Consider the following 22,311-nt stretch of genomic DNA (forward strand, 5'->3'; position numbering starts at 1 on the left):
ATGGACAACAGAGAACAGAGGGGAAAGAGGCAATGGTAGCTAGCTGACCATAATGGACAGACAGGAGAGAAAGCTGCAGCATAACAGACCATAAAGGGCAGGAGGGATGGATCAGGGGCATTACAATGGAACAGACAAGCCAGGAGGCAATAGGGGTCTGCAAATGGAAACAGAGGGCTGGGGGCAAAGGGGCAGGGCAGTAGCAGCAAGATGACCATGGAGGTCAGGCAGGATGGGCACTAGAAACAAGACACACCATGGAGAGCAACATTGAGACTATGATGGCATACATACAGACCATGGAGGGAAGGTGGGAGGGGTCAGGGGCAGCTAGCTGACCACACAGGGAAGGTGGGAGGGGCCATGGCAGCACAGAAGACCATGCATGGCAAGCGGGAGGGTTAGTTGTAGCACAATGGCTATGATAGGCAAGAAGGAGGGTGCAGGGGCATGCACAAAGGACCTTGGAGGATAGAAGGGAGGGTCAGAACCTGGGCACAGACAAGAGACTTCAGGGGAAGGGGCCTCACAACAGACCGCACGGGGCAGGCAGGAAGAGCAGTTGCAGCACAACAGACCAGGGAGGGCAGAAGGGTGTGGCAGTAAAATGGACCATGGAGGACAGGAGGAAGGGGATAGGGGCATGGCATGTGGACAGGCAGGGTGGAGGTACAGGGACAGGTTACAGTCATCTGGCAATGCTAGGCATGTGGGAGGGGAGTGGCAGCCCAACAGAACACTCAGAGTAGATAGGAGTGGCAGGTCCATGGAACATGGTGGGCAAAAAGGATGGAGCAGGGGCATGCACAAAGACATCGGAGGGCAGGGGGAAGGAGAATTGGGGGCAGCAAGCTAAGCACAGAGGCTAAGCAGGAGGTCTATGATGGGCCATAGAATTGGGCAATGGAGGGCAGGAGGAGTGGACTGGTACATCATGCTAAATGGAAGGCAGTGGCAGCACATCAGACCATGCATGGCAGGAGGGAGGAGGCTAGTCCATGGATTCAGACAACAGAGGATAGGGAGGAGGTCGATGGGGCAGCAAGCTAACTGTTCAGATAAGGTGGGTATTAGGAACTTTATTGTTTTTCAAATGCGTGTCTGTGCGAACTACTTAAAATATGAACAAGTATGCAGCATAATCTCACTTTTATTCAGGAAGATGAGGACATTTGTGACTTGTGACTCCGGGCTCACTTGGCAGAAACACCCCCTGATGCTCAACCACCCATCGCAAAATGTAATGTGTGTGAAAAGGGTAGGTGGACTCAGTGTTATATAGAACATAGTCCTGAGAGCACGATTGAAAATGAAAACTATTTATAGTATATGGTATAAACTATGCACCAAAAAGTGTGATATAAGATGAACCGGGGCGTGAAATATAATATGCAATACATTGTGCGCAATGATAGATTCATTGGAGAGTGCGAGATAGCACAGGCACTAGCGCGTGCTATGCGATATGCTGCTTGGAGTGTAATATGCACAGGGCAGTGTTGTGTAACCTCACTAGTCTCTAAAGTTCTAATTTAAAATATGTGCTGGGGAGTGTAACGTTGCATATGCACTGTGACAAAGATATGGATCCCAGATTGTAATATGTATGGCATAGCGCTGTGCGTTATAACATAGACATCGAGGAAGGCACGTTAAATGGGGCAATATAACCCGTGCGAAGGCAAGTGTAGCATGACATATTCACGGGGTGGTGTTACAGTGCACATGGGCTAGAGAGTGTCATAGCATATGCACTAGCTGGTGGAATACAACACAGAGGTGTGTGGCACTCGGCGGGCACTGGTGGGTGTAACACAGCATTGGGCTCAGCCAGGAGCACGCTGTGACTCTCAAGTGAGATTCGTCTCCTTTCCAGAGAGTAAAATAAAAATTATTACACATCCGGTGGCCGATGTGTGTTTTATTAACCGTGAGGGGGGTTTCTTGCATAGTTTGGTCGAATATTTGTCGAATCCCCTTTGAATGGCTTGGTGTGCGAGTGTATTAAATGTGCCCGTCAATAGCTACCCATGTTTGTATTAATAAACGACAAGGGTGTCTACTTGGAGAGTACCCACCGGCGGGGGCGCCGGGATCAGGCCCGGTAGGGCATCAGACACGTCAGAGCTTCACTAGCGGTGTAAATACATTCCATGTGGATTCATTGTATGCATAGTCACCTTTTAATAAATATCGCGCAAATCGTCATGGTGATAGATACATACGGTTTGTCCAGCATGTCCTAGGTGTTTCTATAAATATATTTTTTATAAAATAATAAAAAACAAGGGCCGACCCCGGGGGATGTTGTCCTCGGGCCATAAGTGGCCTGAGGTGGGGGGCCACGCTGCCCCCCTCCTAAAGATTTTTTTTTTTAAAAAGGCCATGACCCGGGGGTTGGGGTCCCCGGGGCCGATTAAGGCCTTGGGAGGGCCAAATTAATTTTTTTCAACAAAAGAAATTAGGGTGCAGGCCCTGGGGGATGTGGGCCCCAGGGCCAATAAATTAGAAAAAGAAGGGGGGCCACACAGCCCTCCTTCTTAAAAAAATAAAATAAATAAAAGACCGGCATCGCGCCGGAGGCCACGCTCCCTCCTTGCAGCACTCTGCAAACGCGCCCCCAGTTGTAAGTTGGGGAATTAATTCCCCTTCAATACTGAGGGTCCCTGAGGGTCAATTAGCTCAACAGGTATCTCCAGTATGTGCCAGGGAGCTGCGTTGCAGAGAGGTGTTCTGAGGCCACACCCCTTTTTACACCTCTATGCAACGCAGCTCTGTGGCGCTTACTGGAGGTACCTAGTGGGCTAGTTTGACCCTGGGGACCATTAGGATTCAATGAGACTTAATCTCTCAACTTAGAACGGCCACAGGGCACGTTTACACAGTGGTGAAGGAAGGGGACAGAGCCTGAGGTGACGTGTGCAAACACGCCCTGTGGTGCGTTTTAATTTGGGGTAATAATTCCCTTTCAATCCTGAAGGACCCTGGGGGCCAACTATCCCACCAGGTGCTTCAAGTAAGCACCACTGCTCTGCGTTGCAGAGAGGTGGTGCAGGCCGTGCCCCTTTTTACACCTCTCTGCAATGGCGCTTACTGGACGTACCTAGTGGGCTATTTTGCCCCTAGGGACCCTCAGGATTCAAGGTGACTTAATCTCCCAACTTAAAAAATGGCCACAGGGCGTGTTTACCCAGTGGGGAAGGGAGGGGACGGGGTCTAAGGTGATGTGTGCAGACACGCCCTATGGCGCATTTTAAGTTGGGGAAATAATTCCCCTTCTATCCTGAGGGCCCCTGGCGGCTAACTAGCCCACCAGGTGCTTCCAGTAAGCGCCACTGAGCTGCGTTGCAGAGAGGTGGTCCAGGCCGTGCCTCTTTTTACACCTCTCTGCAACGCAGCTCTGTGCTGCTTACTGGAGGTACCTAGTGGGCTAGTTGAACCCTAGGGACCCTCAGGATTCAAATGAACTTAATCTCCCAACTAAAAACGGCCACAGGGCGTGTTTACACAGTGGTGAAGGGAGGGGACAGGGCCTGAGTTAACGTGTGCAAACACGCCCTGTGGCACGTTTTAAGTTGGGGAAATAATTCCCCTTCAATCCTGAGGGACCCTCGGGCCAACTAGCCCACCAGGTGCTTCCAGTAAGCGCCACTGCGCTGCGTTGCAGAGAGGTGGTCTAGGCCGTGCCCCTTTTTACATCTCTCTGCAACACAGCTCTGTGGCGCTTACTGGAGTTACCTAGTGGTCTAGTTGGACCCTAGGGACCCTCAGGATTCAAGGGGACTAAATCTCCCAACTTAAAACGGCCACAGGGCGTGTTTACACAGTAGGGAAGGGAGGGGACGGGGCCTGTGGTGACATGTGCAAACACGCCCTGTGGCGCATTTTAAGAGGTTGTTTTAATCCCCTGCTCTATTATATACTAGGGCCTTACAGAGGAGGTCATGCTAATCACAGGGGGACCCCAACGCATAGTGTTCCCTAGTGTATGTACGTGTTTTCACTGTATTCTGAGTGTCTTTTAACATAGCACTGGCTCTAGGACTGGTTGGTCAGGCTCAGTTACCACCAGTATCCGTCAGAAAAAGTTGAGGGTACAGGATGATTTTGCAACAAGGCTTATTTGTGCTCTTCTGTTTGTTCTTTCTGCACGTTATCCTTCTTCCTGCACTTTTCTTCATCTTTGAGGACTTCTGTTGCTTCTTTTTTTTCGTTCTGTGCGTTTTTTCTTCTTTCTTGACATGTCCTATCTCTGTAGGCATAGTTAGAATTTAGCATTTAAAAAACCTTTGAAATTCACTGAAAAAACCATAGGTTTCAGGCATGTTATAGTTAGGAATTAGCATTTAAAAAACCTTAGAAATTCACTGAAAAAAACATAGGTTTCAGGGGCGTTATAATTAGCTGGACTTTTCACTCTTACAAAACCATTGAAATTCCCCCGTTATAGTTAGTTCAGCTAACTATAACTCGCTCGCCCGCAGTGCACTGCTGATGATGTCACATATTACATCACTCATGACATGGTCAGTGACATCACTCATGACATCACTGATGACATCTCAAATGACATCACTGATGACATCACTGACACGAAGAACCGACTTTCAAATCCAGCCAACTTCTTAAACAAGAAGACGCAGACACCACTTTCATGACATTTCAGTTAGTTTTTTTCGTTTCCTCCAAAGTGGTGTCGGCGTCTTCTTGTTTAAGAAGTTTGGCTAGATTTGAAAGTGGGTTCTTCGTGCCCCTTACGCTGACCTGCCCTGTCAGGGGCCTGGGCTCCCATTCACGAAGATTTACGGGCTGGATTAATTCGAGGGAAGCCTGACCCGTCCACCTCCATAAAAGAAAGAAACGCGTAAGGGATGAAATGGCGACTGCTGCATACTACGTTTTAGATTTAAAGCACCTTTTTCCTCCAAAGTGGCGTCGACGTCTTCTTGTTTAAGAAGTTTGGCTGGATTTGAAAGTGGGTTCTTCTTGCCCCTTACGCCGACTCGCCCTGTCAGGGTCCTGATCCTGAGATCCCTTTTACAAAGATGACATCACTGATGACATCTCAAATGACATTACTGATCACATCACTGATGACATCATCCAGTGACTGTGTGTTTCTGTAAAGTTTAAATATGTTTAATATATATAGGGACAGGCGTATTGAAGAATGAATGGGTGTATAAGTATCTGAATGGATGATTTAGTAGGTGCGTGACTGACTCTATAAGTGAGTGATTAAACTTAACTTACTGAATGCATGGGTTAGTGACTAAACTGTGTGAATGTCTGTATCCGTCTCTCTGTTGGTGTGTAAGCGGCTGCATGGGTTTGCGAATAGCTACATGAATGTCTATATGGGTTATAGATTTGTTGTCTGAGTATCTGTATGGGTGCCTGAGTGTTTGTGTGGGTGGGGTGTGTGTGACTTTGTGCATAGATGTGTGAGTGGGTGATTCACTGGGTGCATGGTTTCAAGAGTGCATCTGTGATGGACTGTATGGGTAAGTGAGTGTGTGTATGGGTGTGTTAGTGAGTGAATGTATATCTCAGTGGTACATGTGTTAGTAACTACATATGCGAAAGGCAGTATATATGTGTGTTGAAGTATATAAATGGCTATAAGTGAGAGTATGTAATTGTGAGAGTGGCTGTATGGATGAGTGTGTGCTTGTATCAGTGATTGTATAAGAGCGTAAGAATGTGCTAGTATTTGTATGATTAAGTGAGCTGGTGTCCGCATAACTGTATAGGTGAGTAAATGACGGTGTGATTAATTATTTGCATGACTGACTAGGTGTGTGAGTACCTCTATGGATGAGTGGCGGTCTGTGAGTGTCTATATAGGTGTATGAGTGCATATGATAGTCCTGTACTGAGTGACCATAAGTATGAGTGACTGTATGGATGAGTGAGTAGATGTATGTGTAAACCTAAGAATCAGTGAGTGGGTATGTAGTTATTGGTGTTGGAGTGTTTATGGTTTTTTGAGAATGACAGTCTGTTATTTAGAGTGGATGCATCAAAGGTTATATTAGGGTGTGAGAAGATGCGTCAAATTATCACGTGGATGATGTCATCAGTGATGTCATTTGAAATGTCATCAGTGATGTCATCAGTGATGTCACTGACCATGTCAAGAGTAATGTAATATGTGACATCATCAGCAGTGCATTGCGGGGGCACGAGTTATAGTTAGCTGAACTAACTATAACAGGGGAATTTCTCCGGTTTTGTACGAGTGAGATGTCCAACTAACTATAACTTTCCCTAAAACCTATGTTTTTTTCATTGAATTTCTAAGGTTTTTTAAATGCTAATTTCTAACTATAACGTGCCTGAAACCTATGGTTTTTTCAGTGAATTTCAAAGGATTTTTAAATGCTATTTTCGAACCATGCCTACAGAGGTAGGACATGTATTGAAAGAAGAAACAACGCACAGAAAGAAAAAAAAAGAAATGCAGAAAGAAGCAACAGAAGTCTACAAAGACGAAGAAAAGTGCAGGAAGAAGAAGAGATGTGCAGAAAGAACCAACAGAGGAGCAGAAAGTCCTCCTGTGCCCACAACCTTTTCAGACGGGTACTGGTGGTAACTGACTCTGACTAACCAGGCCTAGAGCCAGTGCTATTCTAAAAGACACTTAGAATACAGTGAAAACACCTACATACACTAGGGAACACTATGCGTTGGGGTACCCCTGTGATTAGCATGACCTCCTCTGTAAGACCCTAGTACATAATAGGGCATGGGATTAAAACTACCTCTTAAAACGCGCCACGGGGCGTGTTTGCACACTGGTGAATGGAGGGGGACCTGAGGTTCCATGTGTGCAAACACGCCCTGTGGCCGTTTTACGTTGGGGGATAAGTCCCCTTGAATCCGAGGGTCCCTCGGGTCTAACTAGCCCACCAGGTCCCTCCAGTATGCGCCACAGAGCTGCGTTCCAGAGAGGTTTAAAAAGGGGCATGACCTGGACCACCTCTCTGCAACGAAGCGCAGTGGCGCTTACTGTAAGCACCTGGCGGGCTACTTGGCCCCCAGGGGCCCTCAGTATTGAAGGGGAATTAATTCCCCAACTTAAAACGTGCCACAGGGCGTGTTTGCACACATCACCTAAGGTCCCGTCCCCTCCCTTCACCACTGTGTAAACATGCCCTGTGGCCGTTTTAAGTTGGGAGATTAAGTCTCCTTGAATCCTGAGTGTCCCTGGGGTCCAACTAGCCCACTCGGTACCTCCAGTAAGCGCCACACAGCTGCGTTGCACAGAGGTGTAAAAAGGGGCGTGGCCTGGACCACCTCTCTGCAACGCAGGCCTGTGGTGCTTACTGGTGGTACCTGCTGGCCTAGTTGGCCCCCAGGGGCCCAAAGGATTAAAGGGGACTTAATTCCCCAACTTAAAACGCACCACAGGGCGTGTTTGCACATATGTCACATCAGGCCCCGCCCCTCCCTTCACCACTGTGCAAAGGCGCCCCGTGGCAAATTTTAAGTTGGGGGATTAAGTCCCCTTGAATCCTGAAAGTCCCTGGGTCCAACTAGCCCACCATGTACCTCCAGTAAGCACCACAGGCCTGCGTTGCAGAGAGGTGGTCCAGGCCACGCCCCTTTTTACATCTCTGTGCAATGCAGCTGTGTGGAGCTTACTGGAGGTACCTAGTGGGCTAGTTGGACCCCAGGGACACTCAGGACTCAAGGAGTCTTAATCTCCCAACTTAAAATGGCCACAGGGTGTGTTTACACAGTGGTGAAGGGAGGAGACGGGACCTGAGGTGACATGTGCAAACATGCCCTGTGGCCACAAAGCGCATTTCCACACTTGTGACATCAGGCCACGCCCCCTCCCTGCACCACTGCGCAAACGCACCCCCTGGTGCGTTGTAAATTGGGGGATTAAGTCCCCTTGAGTCCTGAGGGTCCCCGGGGGCCAACTAGCGCACCACTTACTTCCAGAAAGCGCCACAGAGCTGCGTTGCAGAGTGGTGTAAAAAGGGGCATGGCCTGGGCCACCTCTCTGCAACACAGCACAGTGGCCCTTACTGGAGGTAAGTGGTGGGCTAGTTGGCCCCCAGGGACCCTCAGGATTGAATAGGAATTTATTTCCCAACTTAAAATGTGCCACAGGGTGTGTTTGCACCCATGTCACCTCAGGCCCTGCCCACTCCCTTCACTACTGTGCAAACGCACCCCGTGGCGTGTTTTGAGTTGGGGGATAAAGTCCCCTTGAATCCGGAGGGTCCCTGGGGTTCAACTAGCCACAGAGCTGCGTTGCAGAGAGGTGTAAAAAGGGGTGTGGCCTCTGAACACCTCTCTGCAATGCAGCTCCCTGGCGCATACTGGAGGTTCCTGGTGGGCTAGTTGGCCCCCAGGGACTCCCAGTATTCAATGGGAATTATTTCCCCATCTTACAATGCGCTAGGGGACGCATTTGTAGAGTGCTTTAGGAAGAGGGTGGGACTTCCGGCACAATGCTGGTCTTTTTTTTCATTTATTTTTTTTAAGAAGGGGGGCTGTGTGGCCCCCCTTCCTTTCCAATTTTATTGGCCCTGGGAAGCCCATCACCCAGGGCCTGACCCCTATTTATTTATTTTTTTTAAATTGGAAGGGGGCCGCGTGGCACCCCTCCCGAGGCCAGATTCGGCTCCGGGGACCCCATCCCCCGGGGCATGGGCAGCTTTTTTCATTATTAAATTATTGGAGGGGGGCTGCGTGGCCCCCCTCCTCAGGCCATTTATGGCCCCGGGGACCCCATCTCCCGGGGCCAGCCTTTCCGTTTAAAAAAATATATATATATTTTATAATGGGGAGGGGCCACGTGGCCCCCTTCCCGGGCCACTTATAGTCCTGGGGACCCCATCCCCAGGGGCCCGGCCTCTTGTTGTGGACCGTGGGGGGTCCCCAATTCCCCCAGGGTCCCATCGGCTCCCCGCCTCCTGTGGGAGCCGGCATTGCTTTTTTTTGTGGAAAAGCAATGTGGTTTGGATTTTGAAAATCGAGAGCATGTTTCCTGCTCTTGCTTTCAAAACCCAAACCAGGGTTTGCAATGACACGGCGGGAGCCGCGAGGCTCCCACCCTGTCATTGCAAACAGCTGTGTCGTGGGGGTGGGCACCCCGGGACACTGCAGAAGCTGGCCCTGGAGGGTGGCGGTCCCCAGGGCCATCATTGGCTCCAGGAGGAGGGCCGCGTGGCCCCCCTCCCAACGTGTGCATAGCCTCGGGGGTGGTGGTCCCCGGGGCTCGGGGGTCTGTTACGGACCCCCTAACTTGAATATTAGTGCCTCGTGGAGGTGGTGGTCCCCGGGGCATGTGGGGGGCTCGAGCCCCCCACACAGGTGTTTATTTTTTAAATAGAAGCCCCGGGGGTGGCGGTCCCGGGGGCAGCAGGGGGCCATGTGCCCCCCACAATTATAATTAATAAAAGCCCCGGCGGGTGGCGTTCCCGCAGCTTGGTGGGGCTTTATAGGCCCCCCACATATTAAAAATAGGAAGCCCCGGGGGTGGCAGTCCACTGGGCTGTGGGGGGGCTGTGTGCCCCCCACAAATACTTATGGAAAGCCCCGGGGTTGGCGGTCCCCAGGGCAGTGTGGGGGGGATTGGGGCCCTCCCACATATTTTCTTTCTGCCTCTGGGAGCTGGCCCACCCTGGGGCTTCAATTAAACGAAGGGCGGGAGTCCGTGCTTCATTTTTGTTTTATTTTCACGGCCGGATCCGCGGATCCTCCGCACATCTTGGCGGTTTAAAAAAAAATAACGTTTTTTTTGGCCCTGGGGGTCCTTGTCGGACCCCCTAAGCAGATCTAGGGGGTCAGGGTGTTTCTACCCTGCCCCCTTTTCTTGTTTTGCGCCTTAGTTTTTCTGTTTTCTTGTGCCTCGGTTCTACCGAGGCACAAGATGGCTGTCAACACTTGCTGGTTTGGAGTGTTGACAGCCAATTAGCATGAAGCTCGTGATCGGGAGGGTGCACGGATCCTATGTGCCTCTAAATATCGAAACTTTTATTTTTGATTTTCTCAGCAACTACTGAACGGATTTACACCATTTTTGAAAAGGTCGCTTTCTGAGCCAAGCAGTACCTTGGGGTAAATCCTATGGGAAATGGATTTTTTTACTCTTATTTTTTTAATTTCTCAGCAACTACTGAACAGATTCACACCATTTAAAAAAAAAAGGTCTCTTTCTGAACCAAGGGCTACCTTTTTGCCAAATTTGGTGTAATTCCATTCAGCAGTTCGGGCTGTAGTCGTGTCTAAAACGCGTTTTGGGACCCCCCTTTTTTCTTAGCCCCCGCTTGGCGAATCACCCCGAAACTTTCAGGATAGGAGCTGACGGGAGCGAGATCAATGTTTTGAAATTTCGCGAAGATTCCCCAACCGGCGCCAAAGTTATTGGGAAAAGATAAAACGCCTTTTGAATTGAAACAAGGTCCTAACTTTAACTACCTCTTGGCAACCACCAGTAGGTTATATATATATATATATATATATATATATATATATATATATATATATATATATATATATATATATATATTCACTGAAAAAAGCATAGGTTTCACACATGTTATAGTTAGCTGGACATTTCACTCGTAAAAAACCATTGAAATTCCCCCGTTATAGTTAGTTCAGCTAACTATAACTCGCGCGACCGCAATCCACTGCTGATGACGTCACATATTACATCACTCATGACATGGTCAGTGACATCACTGATGACATCACTGATGACATCATCCAGTGAATATGTGTCTTTCTGAAAAATAAATATTTTTTATATATGTATATCTAAAGGTTAATGGAAGAATAAATGGGTAAATAAGTGTCTAAATGGATGTTTTTTTTGGCGAAATTAATTGTATAACTGACTTATTAACAGTATCTTAGTGAATACAGTGATGTAATATGTGACATCATCAGCAGTGGATTGCGGTCGCGCAAGTTATAGTTAGCTGAACTAACTATAACGGGGGAATTTCAACGGTTTTTTACGAGTGAAATGTCCAGCTAACTATAACATGTGTGAAACCTATGGTTTTTTCAGTGAATATATATATATATATATATATATATTCACAGAAAAAACCATAGGTTTCAGGCACGTTATAGTTAGGAATTAGCATTTAAAAAACCTCAGAAATTCACTGAAAAAACCATAGGTTTCAGGGGTGTTATAGTTAGCTGGACTTTTTACTTGTACAAAACCATTGAAATTCCCCCGTTATAGTTAGTTCAGCTAACTATAACTCGCGCGCCCGCAATGCACTGCTGATGACGTCACATATTACATCACTCATGACATGGTCAGTGACATCACTCATGACATCACTGATGACATCTCAAATGACATCACTGATGACATCACTGATGACATCATCCAGTGAATGTGTGTTTTTCTGAAAATTAAATATGTTTTATATATGTATATCTCAAGGTCGATGGAAGAATAAATGGGTATATAAGTGTCTAAATGGATGATTTGTTTTTGAAAAATTGATTGTGTAACTGACTGATTAAGTGTATCATAGTGAATACATGGCTTAGTGAGTAATGTTTAAATATGTAAATATCTGTATCAGTCTCTCACTTTGTGTATAAGTGGCTGCATGGGTTGGTGAGTAGCTACATGGGTGTCTATATAGGTTATTAGTTGTTTTTTTGAGTATCAGTCTGAGTGTCTGCATGGTTCGGTGGGGGGTATTACGTAGTGCATAGGTGCATGAATGAGTGACTCACTGTTTGTATGGGTTGAACACAGCATGTGTGCAGGACTGTATGGGTGGATGAGTGTGTGTATGGGTGTGTTAGTGAGTGAATGACTGTCTCAATAGTGTCTTTATGAGTAACTACATATGTTTTAAACTAGTATATGTGACTATTGGTGTATATATGTGAGTATATGTGAGAGTGAGAGATTGAAAGAGTTCCTGTATGAATAAGTATGTGTTTCTATAAGTGATTGTTTAAAAGACTAAGTATGTGTAAATTTCCGTAGAAGTAAGTATGGTGGTGTGTGTATAACTGTATATGCAAGTAAATGTATGTTTGATTCTTTATTAGCATGAGTGACTATGTGTGTGAGTAACTCTATGGATGAGTGGCATTGTGTAACAGGATGTATAGGTGTATGAGTACATATGATGAGTGAGTACATGTATGAGTGACTGTATAGGACTGTTGGTGAATGAGTGGATGTGTATGTGGATCTTAGAATTACTGAAGAGGTTGTTGTAACTGGTATTGGTATGTCCATTGTTTTGAAAATTTTAGTCTCTATTTTTGAATGTGTGTATCAAAGGTTATATTAGGGTGAGAGGAGGTCTGCCACTCTATCACAAGGATGATGTCATCAGTGATGTCATCAGTGATGTCATTTGAGATGTCATCAGTGATGTCATGAGTGATGTCACTGACCATGTCATGAGTGATGTAATATGTGACGTCATCAGCAGTGCATTGCGGGCGCGCGAGTTATAGTTAGCTGAACTAACTATAACGGGGGAATTTCAATGGTTTTGTACAAGTAAAAAGTCCAGCTAACTATAACACCCCTGAAACCTATGGTTTTTTCAGTGAATTTCTGAGGTTTTTTAAATGCTAATTCCTAACTATAACGTGCCTGAAACCTATGGTTTTTTCTGTGAATTTCAAAGGTTTTTTAAATGCTAATTTCTAACTATGCCTACAGAGATAGGACATGTGAAGAAAGAAGAAAAAATGCACAGAAAGAAACAAAAGAAGTGAAGAAAGAAGCAACAGAAGTCCTCAAATACGAAGATAAGTGCAGGAAGAAGGATAACGTGCAGAAAGAACAAAAAGAAGAGCAGAAAGAAGCCTTGTTGCAAAATCATCCTGTACCCTCAACTTTTTCAGACGGATACTGGTGGTAACTGAGTCTGACTAACCAGTCCTAGAGCCAGTGCTATGTTAAAAGACACTTAGAATACAGTTAAAACACCTACATACACTAGGGAACATTATGCGTTGGGGTCCCCCTGTGATTAGCATGACCTCCTCTGTAAGCCCCTAGTATATAATAGGGCATGGGGATTAAAACTACCTCTTAAAACAGGCCACAGGGCGTTTTTGCACACGTTAACTCAGGCCCCGTCCCCTCCATTCACCACTGTGTAAACACGCCCTGTGTCCATTTTTAGTTGGGAGATTAAGTTCATTTGAATCCTGAGGGTCCCTAGGGTCCAACTAGCCCACTAGGTACCTCCAGTAAGTGCCACAGAGCTGCGTTGCAGAGAGGTGTAAAAAGTGGCACGGCCTAGACCACCTCTCTGCAATGCAGCTCAGTGGCGCTTACTGGAAGCACTTGGTGGGCTAGTTAGCCCCCAGGGGCCCTCAGTATTGAAGGGAAATTATATCCCCAATTTAAAACGTGCCATAGTGCGTGTTTGCACACGTCACCTCAGGCCCCGTCCCCTCCCTTCACCACTGTGTAAACGCGCCCTGTGGCTGTTCTAAGTTGAGAGATTAAGTCCCCTTGAATCCTAAGGGTCCCTAGGGTCAAACTAGACCACTAGGTACCTCCAGTAAGCGCCACAGAGCTGCGTTGCAGAGAGGTGTAAAAAGGGGCTTGGCCTCAGAACACCCGGCTTCAGCGCAGCTCCCTGGCGCATACTGGAGATGCCTGTTGGGGGCGCGTTTGCAGAGTGCTGCACGGAGGGGGCATGGCCTCCGGCACGATGCCAGTCTTTTATTTATTTTAGTTTTTTAAGAAGGGGGGCTGTTTGGTTCCCCTTCTTATTCTAATTTATTGGCCCTGATGACCCCATCCCCCAGGGCCAGTCTCCTAATTATATTTTTTTGACCCCAATCCCCAGGGCCGGCCACTGTTTTTTATTTTTAAAAAATATATATTCATAGACACACCTAGGACATGCTGGACAAACCGTACGTACCTATCACCATGACGATTTGCGTGATATTCATTAAAAGGCGACTATGCATGCAATGAATCCACGTGGAATGTATTTACACCACTAGTGAAGCTCTGACATGTCTGATGCCCTACCGTGCCTAATCCTGGTAGACACCCTTGTCGTTTATTTATACAAACATGGGTAGCTATTGACGGGCACATTTAATACACATGCACACCAAGCCATTCAAAGGGGATTCGACAAAAATTCGACCAAAACTATGCAAGAAACCCCCCTCACGGTTAATAAAACACACATCCACTGCCGGATGTGTAATACTTTTTATTTTACTCTCTGGAAAGGGGACGAACATCACTTGAGAGTCACAGCGTGCTCCTGACAGAGCCCAATGCTGTGTTACACCCACCATTGCCTGCCGAGTGCCACACACCTCTGTGTTGTATTCCACTAGCTAGTGCATATGCTATGACACTCTCTAGCCCATGTGCACTGTAACACCACCCCGTGAATATGTCATGCCACACTTGTCTTCGCACGGGTTATATTGCCCCATCTAACGTGCCTTTCTCGATGCCTATGTTATAACGCACAGTGCTATGCCATACATATTACAATCTGGGATCCATATCTTTGTCACAGTGCATATGCAACGTTACACTCCCCAGCACATATTTTATATTACAACTTTAGAGACTAGTTAGGTTACACAACACTGCCCTGTGCATATTACACTCCAAGGCGCATATCGCATAGCATGCGCTAGTGCCTGTTCTATCTCGCGCTCTCCAATGAATCTGTCATTGCGCACAATGTATTGCATATTATATTTCACGCCCGGTTCATCTTATATCACACTTTTTGGTGCATAGTTTATACCATACACTATATCTAGTTTTCATTTTCAATCGTGCTCTCAGGACTATGTTCTATATAACACTGTGTTCACCTACCCTTTTCACGGGCATTACATTTTGCGATAGGGGGTGGAGGGTCAGGGGGTGTTTCTGCCAAGTGAGCCCGGAGTCACAGTCACAAACGTCCTCTTCTTCCTGAATAAAAGTGAGATTATGCTGCATACTTGTTCATATTTTAAGTAGTTCGCACAGACACAATGTTTTAAAAACAATAAAGTTCCTAATACCCGCCTTCTCTGAACAGTTAGCTTGCTGCCCCATCCCCTTCCTCCCTATCCTCTGTTGTGTGAATCCATGGACTAGCCTCCTCCCTCCTGCAATGCATGGTCTGATGTGCTGCCACTGCCCTCAATTTAGTATGATGTACCAGTCCACTCCTCCTGCCCTCCATTGCCCAATTCTATGCCCCATCATTGACCTCCTGCTTAAACTCTGTGCTTAGCTTGCTGCCCCTATTCTCCTTCCCCCTGCCCTCCGATGTCTTTGTGCATGCCCCTGCTCCACCCTTTTTGCCCACCATGTCCCATGGACCTGCCACTCCTATCTACTCTGAGTGTTCTGTTGAGCTGCCACTCCCCTCCCTCCTGCCTAGCATTGTCAGATGACTGTAACCTGTCCCTGCCACCTCCACCCTGCCTGTCCACATGCCATGCCCCTATCCTCTTCCTCCTGTCCTACATAGTCCATTGTACTGCCACACCCTTCTGCCCTCCCTGGTCTGTTGTGCTGCAACTGCTCCTCCTGCCTGCCCCGTGTGGTCTGTTGTGAGGTCCCTTCCCCTGAACTTTCTTGTCTGTGCACAGGTCCTGACCCTCCCTTCTATCCTCCATCGTCCTTTGTGCATGCCCCTCCACCCTCCTTCTTGCCCATCATAGCCATTGTGCTGCCACTAACCCTCCCACTTGCCATGCATGGTCTTCTGTGCTGCCATGGCCCCTCCCACCTTCCCTGTGTGGTCAGTTAGCTGCCCCTGACCCCCTCCCACCTTCCCTCCATGGTCTGTGTGTATGCCATCACAGTCTCACTGTTGCTCTTCATGGTGTGTCTTGCTTCTAGTGCCCATCCTGCCTGACCTCCATGGCTATCTTGCTGCTCCTGCCCTGCCCCCTTGCCCCCAGCCCTACTCCCTCCCTCCTGGCTTGTCTGTTCCATTGTAATGCCCCTGATCCGTCCCTCCTGCCCTTTATGGTCTGATATGCTGCAGCTTTCTCTCCTGTCTGTCCATTATGGTCAGCTAGCTACCATTGCCTCTTGCCCCTCTGTTCTCTGTTGTCCATGTGCATGGTCCTGTTCCCTCCCTCTTGCTTTCTATGGATTGTTGTGCTGCACTCCTGTCCTGCATGCCCTGTGTGGTGTATTGTGCTGCTGCAAACCCTGATGCCTGCCCTGCAGGGTCAGTTTGGTGCACCTCTCCATGTCCCTCCTGTCCTCTGTTATCCAAGTCCATGTCCCTATCCCATTTCCTTCCATGATCCAATATACCATACTTGCGAACATTTTGAACTTGGTAAGAGGGAGATTTTGAAAAAAAACTGGGGTATTGATTTTCCCCTTTGAGTTACATTGAAAAAGAGGATATTGTAGACAGGAGACAGATCAAATAAAGCCCATTTGAGCTTAAAAACATTGGACGTTTCCTGGCTGAATCGGGTCTGTTGGCATGTATGGTTGTACTACCATTGCCTCTTCCTTCTGCCCACAATGGTCTATTACATTGCCACAGCCTTGAAGGAGGGTAGATTTTGTATCACAGGGGGCCCCTGGCCCGTTCTGTCCACACCTGAAGTATGAGACCCTTGTCCTTGCCCTGCCAGCTGCATTTGTAGGCCGTATTAAATTGACCAGCGGGTCCTGTGTTGCTATATAATTATCCTGAGACATCCTTACCACTCAGCCAGCATAAAACCCCTGTGTAGGCCCTTCTGTTCAATATGTAGGCCTCTTTGTTAAATTGACCATAGCTCTGCAATTTTAGTGTATAGCAGTCTGAAGGCAGGTCTGCGAGGCCTTCTGATCCAAACTAGTAGCCCCCACCCTACCCGAGTGCTCCGTGCTCGGTATCAAAGTTCAACATCCCCCTGAAGCTGTCGACATACAGTAGGCTGCATCCTGGACTGGTACTTGCTTCCTGGGCAGGTTTCCCGCTTTTAAGGAAGTGGCAACCGCAGAGCGTCAAGTTAGGAGAACTGAGGAGATTTTATACATGAATATATTGAATTCCCGTACAATACCCATTATTTTCTGCTTGCTCTATGGAACTTACGATAAGCGATTGGCCTGAGAGACTGACCTTTTCACCCAGTCCATTGTCAGCATTAAGTGGGTAAATGACGAAATGTCTGGTAAAATCTGCAGACGAAGCTTTTGGGTAGCATACGTAGGTAGATGTAGCGTGCAAAGGAGCCCACAAAATGATATAAAAAGGGAGCACCCACAGATATCGACGGACTACCTCGCCGTCTGTATGTAGGTTAACAGGCTGTGCAGGTTTTCCCCAAGAGCTGGGAGCTCTTGTCTTCCTTTGCTTAAAATGTCTTGCTCTGCTTTGCTTGAAGTATCTTATTTTATTTTACCTATATGAAATGTCATGTTATGTTTAACCATTGTTCTCTTTACTTTTGCATTTAAAAGATTTTGTATTGTAATTGCAGGAATGCTTGCTCTAAGAGTAAACGTGAGTGTTCCTAGGTAACATTTTCCTTGGTGTAACTTGTTTCTCATGATGCATTTATAGATGTGTTTTCTCTCTCTCTCTGTCAGTACATTAATTGAGATACAGAGAATATTATGACAGCTGTATGATTATCTGGATTCTGTATTTTGTACTTTATGTCTCTATTCTGCGGATTCTTTGAAGTTGCATCTTCTCATTAAACTGCCATTGTATTCTGCCTCCAATTCCATGTCTCATATGTCTGTTTTCTTCATTTTTGGAGCAAGCGTTCCTAGGCACCCCGGCTCAAATTAAGGTGCCCCTTTTGTCCCTGACTCACTCTCCTGCTCAGTTCTGTGGTGGCTCCCGGGGATCTGGGGACCGCCCCTAGCTTCCTTGACCCGTAATAGATCTTCCCTCCAACAGCCTCTCTTGCAAGTCCTGTATTGTTGGTTTGTTGCCCCTGCCCCCCTTTCCACTGCCCTCCATAGTCTGTTGTGCTTCCACGGCCCTTCCTGCCTGCTCAGTGTGGTTAAATTGTTGCCTTTGCACCCTCCTACCTGCCTTCAATTTTCAGAGTCCGTGCCCCTGGCCTCTGCCTCTCAACAGTATCCTAATGAACAACTAGATTGCTAACATTCTATATTTATTACAAAAGTGTGGAACGCCTGACATCATCTTGATGTAATCAAAACTGTAATACCTAGAGCATTTCCTTTAGAAATTACATATATGAGAGGGTCTTATTGGCATCAAAATTATGGTTAGTGCTCTAAAAGACTAAAATAAGGACATATTTTCTGAGTTTTCAAATAACGACAAAGCACTTTTAAATTATTTGTTATCTTTATGTTTTTTTATCCAGTTGACCACTTGATTAAATGTTGCACTTAGGGGAGAGGATGTGGTGTTACTTCCAGAACTGCAGACTTTGCAACTGGGGAACCAGGTTGCAGTTTCTGCTTCAGCTCGACATTCTGTGATTCTGGTCAAATCACTTAGTCTCCCCATGTCTACAACCAAAATGAATTTGTTCTTGTGTGATGTAACCAATGCTCATGTAAAGCACTCCAATACCTGACAAGTCTGCACTATATAACACTGCAAAAACACAAAATAATAAGTGTTTTGCACACTTCTGTCATTGGGCTATATTTGGGCTACATCTGGGTGATTTTGGGCTACATTTGGGCTCTTTTGTCTCCGGTGGCCATCTTGGGAGATTTATTTGTTATGAAGTTTCCTAATTTCCTCATGTACTGCAGTCTCCTCAGTAGGAAATGCTTTCAGTTTTTTACTTTGATTCCATCATGAAGGTATTCAGATATGTCACACATTTGCCATAAATTCTGAATGTTAGCACTCTAGTTGCTCATTAGATCACTGTAGTAAAACTACTGCACCATGGAAGTCTGCTCCTGGTACTAAAAGTGCATGTTTCAGTCTGCATGTCAGAATTTTTTAATGAAATAGAAGAGGATTTGAGAAGTCACTCAAAATGTGCCCTCATTTTCTTTCTTCAGCATTAATCATAATTTCTATGGCAAAATGAACCTCCTCATTGTGTTCCTTTTTAAATTAAATGTTTTAAGTGTTACCAGTTTATTCCAATCAAGATGGCTTCAGGTGTGCCATACTTTTGTCATAATGAAGACAGTAAGCGCTCTAGTTGTTTTTAAGAACATTCTGGGACATTCTGTCATTGGGCTATACTTGGGCTACATCTGGGTGATATTTGGGCTACATTTGGGCTCTTTTGTCTCTGGTGGCCATCTTGGGAGACTTATTTGTTATGAAGTTTCCTAATTTCCTCATTTACTGCAGTCTCCTCAGTAGGAAATACTTTCAGTTTTTTACTTTGATTCCATCAAGAAGGCATTCAGATGTGTCACACATTTGCCATAAATTCAGAATGTTAGCACTCTTTTTGCTCATTAGATCACTGTAGTAAAGCTACTGCTCACCAGGGAAAACTGCTGCTGGTATTGAAAGTGCATGTTTCAGTCTGCATGTCAGAATTTTTTAATGAAATAGAAGAGGATTTGAGAAGTCACTCAAAATGTGCCCTAATTTTTCTTTCTGCAGCACTAATCATACTTTTTATGGAAAAATGAACCCCCTCATTTTGTTCCTTTTTAAATTAAATGTTTTAAGAGTTACCACTTTAATCCAAGCAAGATGGCTTCAGGTGTGCCATACGTTTATCATAAGTAGGACTGTTAGCGCTCTAGTAGTTCTTTGGAACACTCTGGGAAGCTGCAGTAGAACACAAAGGAATCAACTGACAGTCTCTGCCCTTGTTGGATGTACATGTTTTACTGAGAATGTCAGACTTCATTCTCACATGACTGAGAAAGATAATGTGAATTTACAGAAAATAAGCTCTCAGTTTAGCCTATAGATCACCTTCCAAACCTCTGTGGTAAAAGCATGAGAAAATATTTTTCTCTCAATCATGATATCCCAGCAGAATGCTTTTTCACATGGTGAAATCACCTTAGAACATACCACAATTCCTAAAATGAGTATGGTACCATCAAAAAATGATTTATAATGTAACTAAAGTCTTAAAACCTTCTATTAACTGCAATGCTTTTTAATGAGGTGCTATCATGTATATTGGTCCCAAGATGGCTGCCAACACTTCTTGGATGAAGTGCTGACAGCCAATCAGATCTCAGGATGAGATGTGTGGTTAGGCTCCGCCCACATATATATATGCTTTTAAATGCTATTTTCTCAGGAAATACTGAACAGATTTACACCAGACCTGCAAAAGGCACTTCCTTGACCTTATGGCTACCTCTCTGCCAAATTTCAAGTAATTCTGTTCAGCCGTTCGGGCTGTAGCTCGTTCTAAAGGTCCTATGGAAAAATGCATGGGAAAAACGCGTTTTGGGACCCCCCTTTTATCTCAGCCCCCGCTTGACGTATCCCCCCGAGACTTTCAGGGTAGGAGCGGAGCGTAGCGCCCCACCTATTTTGAGAAATTCGCGAGGATTCATCGACCGGCGCCAAAGTTATTCAAAATAGAATGTTGCGGATTTCCTATGGAAAAGGGGTCCTAACTATAACTACCTACTGGCGACCGCCAGTAGGTAATATATATATATATATATATATATATACAGTCAGACTCTGTGTCCCACAATGCATTTGCACTGAGCACACACCCACTGAGGGCTGATATGCAAATAAAAGAAACGTGAAAGATGACACATGCGAGTTTCAAATGGCGTCTGTTATAGCCCAGGAAGAAGAGGTTTGAACACCTTGAAACGCGTTGGCAGCAATTACTTTAAAGCGGAGCAGGAAGGCAAGCTGCATGATACAGCCTGAGGGCAGAGTGCTGTCGAGTGCCACCTAATGCTTCAGGGCATCTTGTTGAAAATTACTTTACACGGCAGCCCGGCCGTGAGGTTGAGCACCATCGCCAGCAGGGAAAAGAGAGTTTAACCAGCTGGACGAGGCTGTAGTTCTGCACTGCTCAGGACGGAGTCAGCACAGCGCTCGAGATGCAAATTGAGCCTGCCTAACTGTGACACTACCTACTAAGGAAACAAGGCTTTCATTAATTTTCAGAGGTACATTTGAACTTACTTGAAGGAATTATTATTCTCGCAGTCAGACTCTGTGTCCCACAATGCATTTGCACTGAGCACACACCCACTGAGGGCTGATATGCAAATAAAAGAAACGTGAAAGATGACACATGCGAGTTTCAAATGGCGTCTGTTATAGCCCAGGAAGAAGAGGTTTGAACACCTTGAAACGCGTTGGCAGCAATTACTTTAAAGCGGAGCAGGAAGGCAAGCTGCATGATACAGCCTGAGGGCAGAGTGCTGTCGAGTGCCACCTAATGCTTCAGGGCATCTTGTTGAAAATATATATATATATATATTCACTGAAAAAACCATAGGTTTCACACATGTTATAGTTAGGAATTAGCATTTAAAAAACCTTGCAAATTCAGTGAAAAAACCATAGGTTTCACACACGTTATAGTTAGCTGGACATTTCACTCGTAAAAAACCAATGAAATTTTCCCGTTATAGTTAGTTAAGCTAACTATAACTCGCGCGCCCGCAATGCACTGCTGATGACGTCACATATTACATCACTCATGACATGGTCAGTGACATCACTCATGACATCACTGATGACATCTCAAATGACATCACTGATGACATCACTGATGACATCATCCAGTGAATGTGTGTTTTTCTGAAAATTAAATATGTTTTATATATGTATATCTCAAGGTCGATGGAAGAATAAATGGGTATATAAGTGTCTAAATGGATGATTTGTTTTTGAAAAATTGATTGTGTAACTGACTGATTAAGTGTATCTTAGTGAATACATGGCTTAGTGAGTAATGTTTAAATATGTAAATATCTGTATCAGTCTCTCACTTTGTGTATAAGTGGCTGCATGGGTTGGTGAGTAGCTACATGAGTGTCTATATAGGTTATTAGTTGGTTTTTTGAGTATCAGTGTCTATATGGTTCGGTGGGGGGTATTACGTAGTGCATAGGTGCATGAATGAGTGACTCACTGTTTGTATGTGTTGAAGACAGCATATGTGCAGGACTGTATGGGTGGAAGAGTGTGTGTGGGTGTGTTAGTGAGTGAATGGCTGTCTCAATAGTGTCTTTATGAGTAACTACATATGTTTTAAACTAGTATATGTGACTATTGGTGTATATAAGTTGTGGAAATATGGATTTTTCTGATCAGTTATGTCCCCTATCTTGGACCCCAACGGTTTCATGTATGAATCACAAGTACATGTATGCTCCCTCCAGTTCCAGTTATGAAGACGCAAACACATGTGCGTCCACCGTCAACATGTCCT

This window comes from Triturus cristatus, chromosome 6, assembly GCF_964204655.1.
Source record: "Triturus cristatus chromosome 6, aTriCri1.1, whole genome shotgun sequence".
Classification (NCBI taxonomy): Eukaryota; Metazoa; Chordata; class Amphibia; order Caudata; family Salamandridae; genus Triturus; species Triturus cristatus.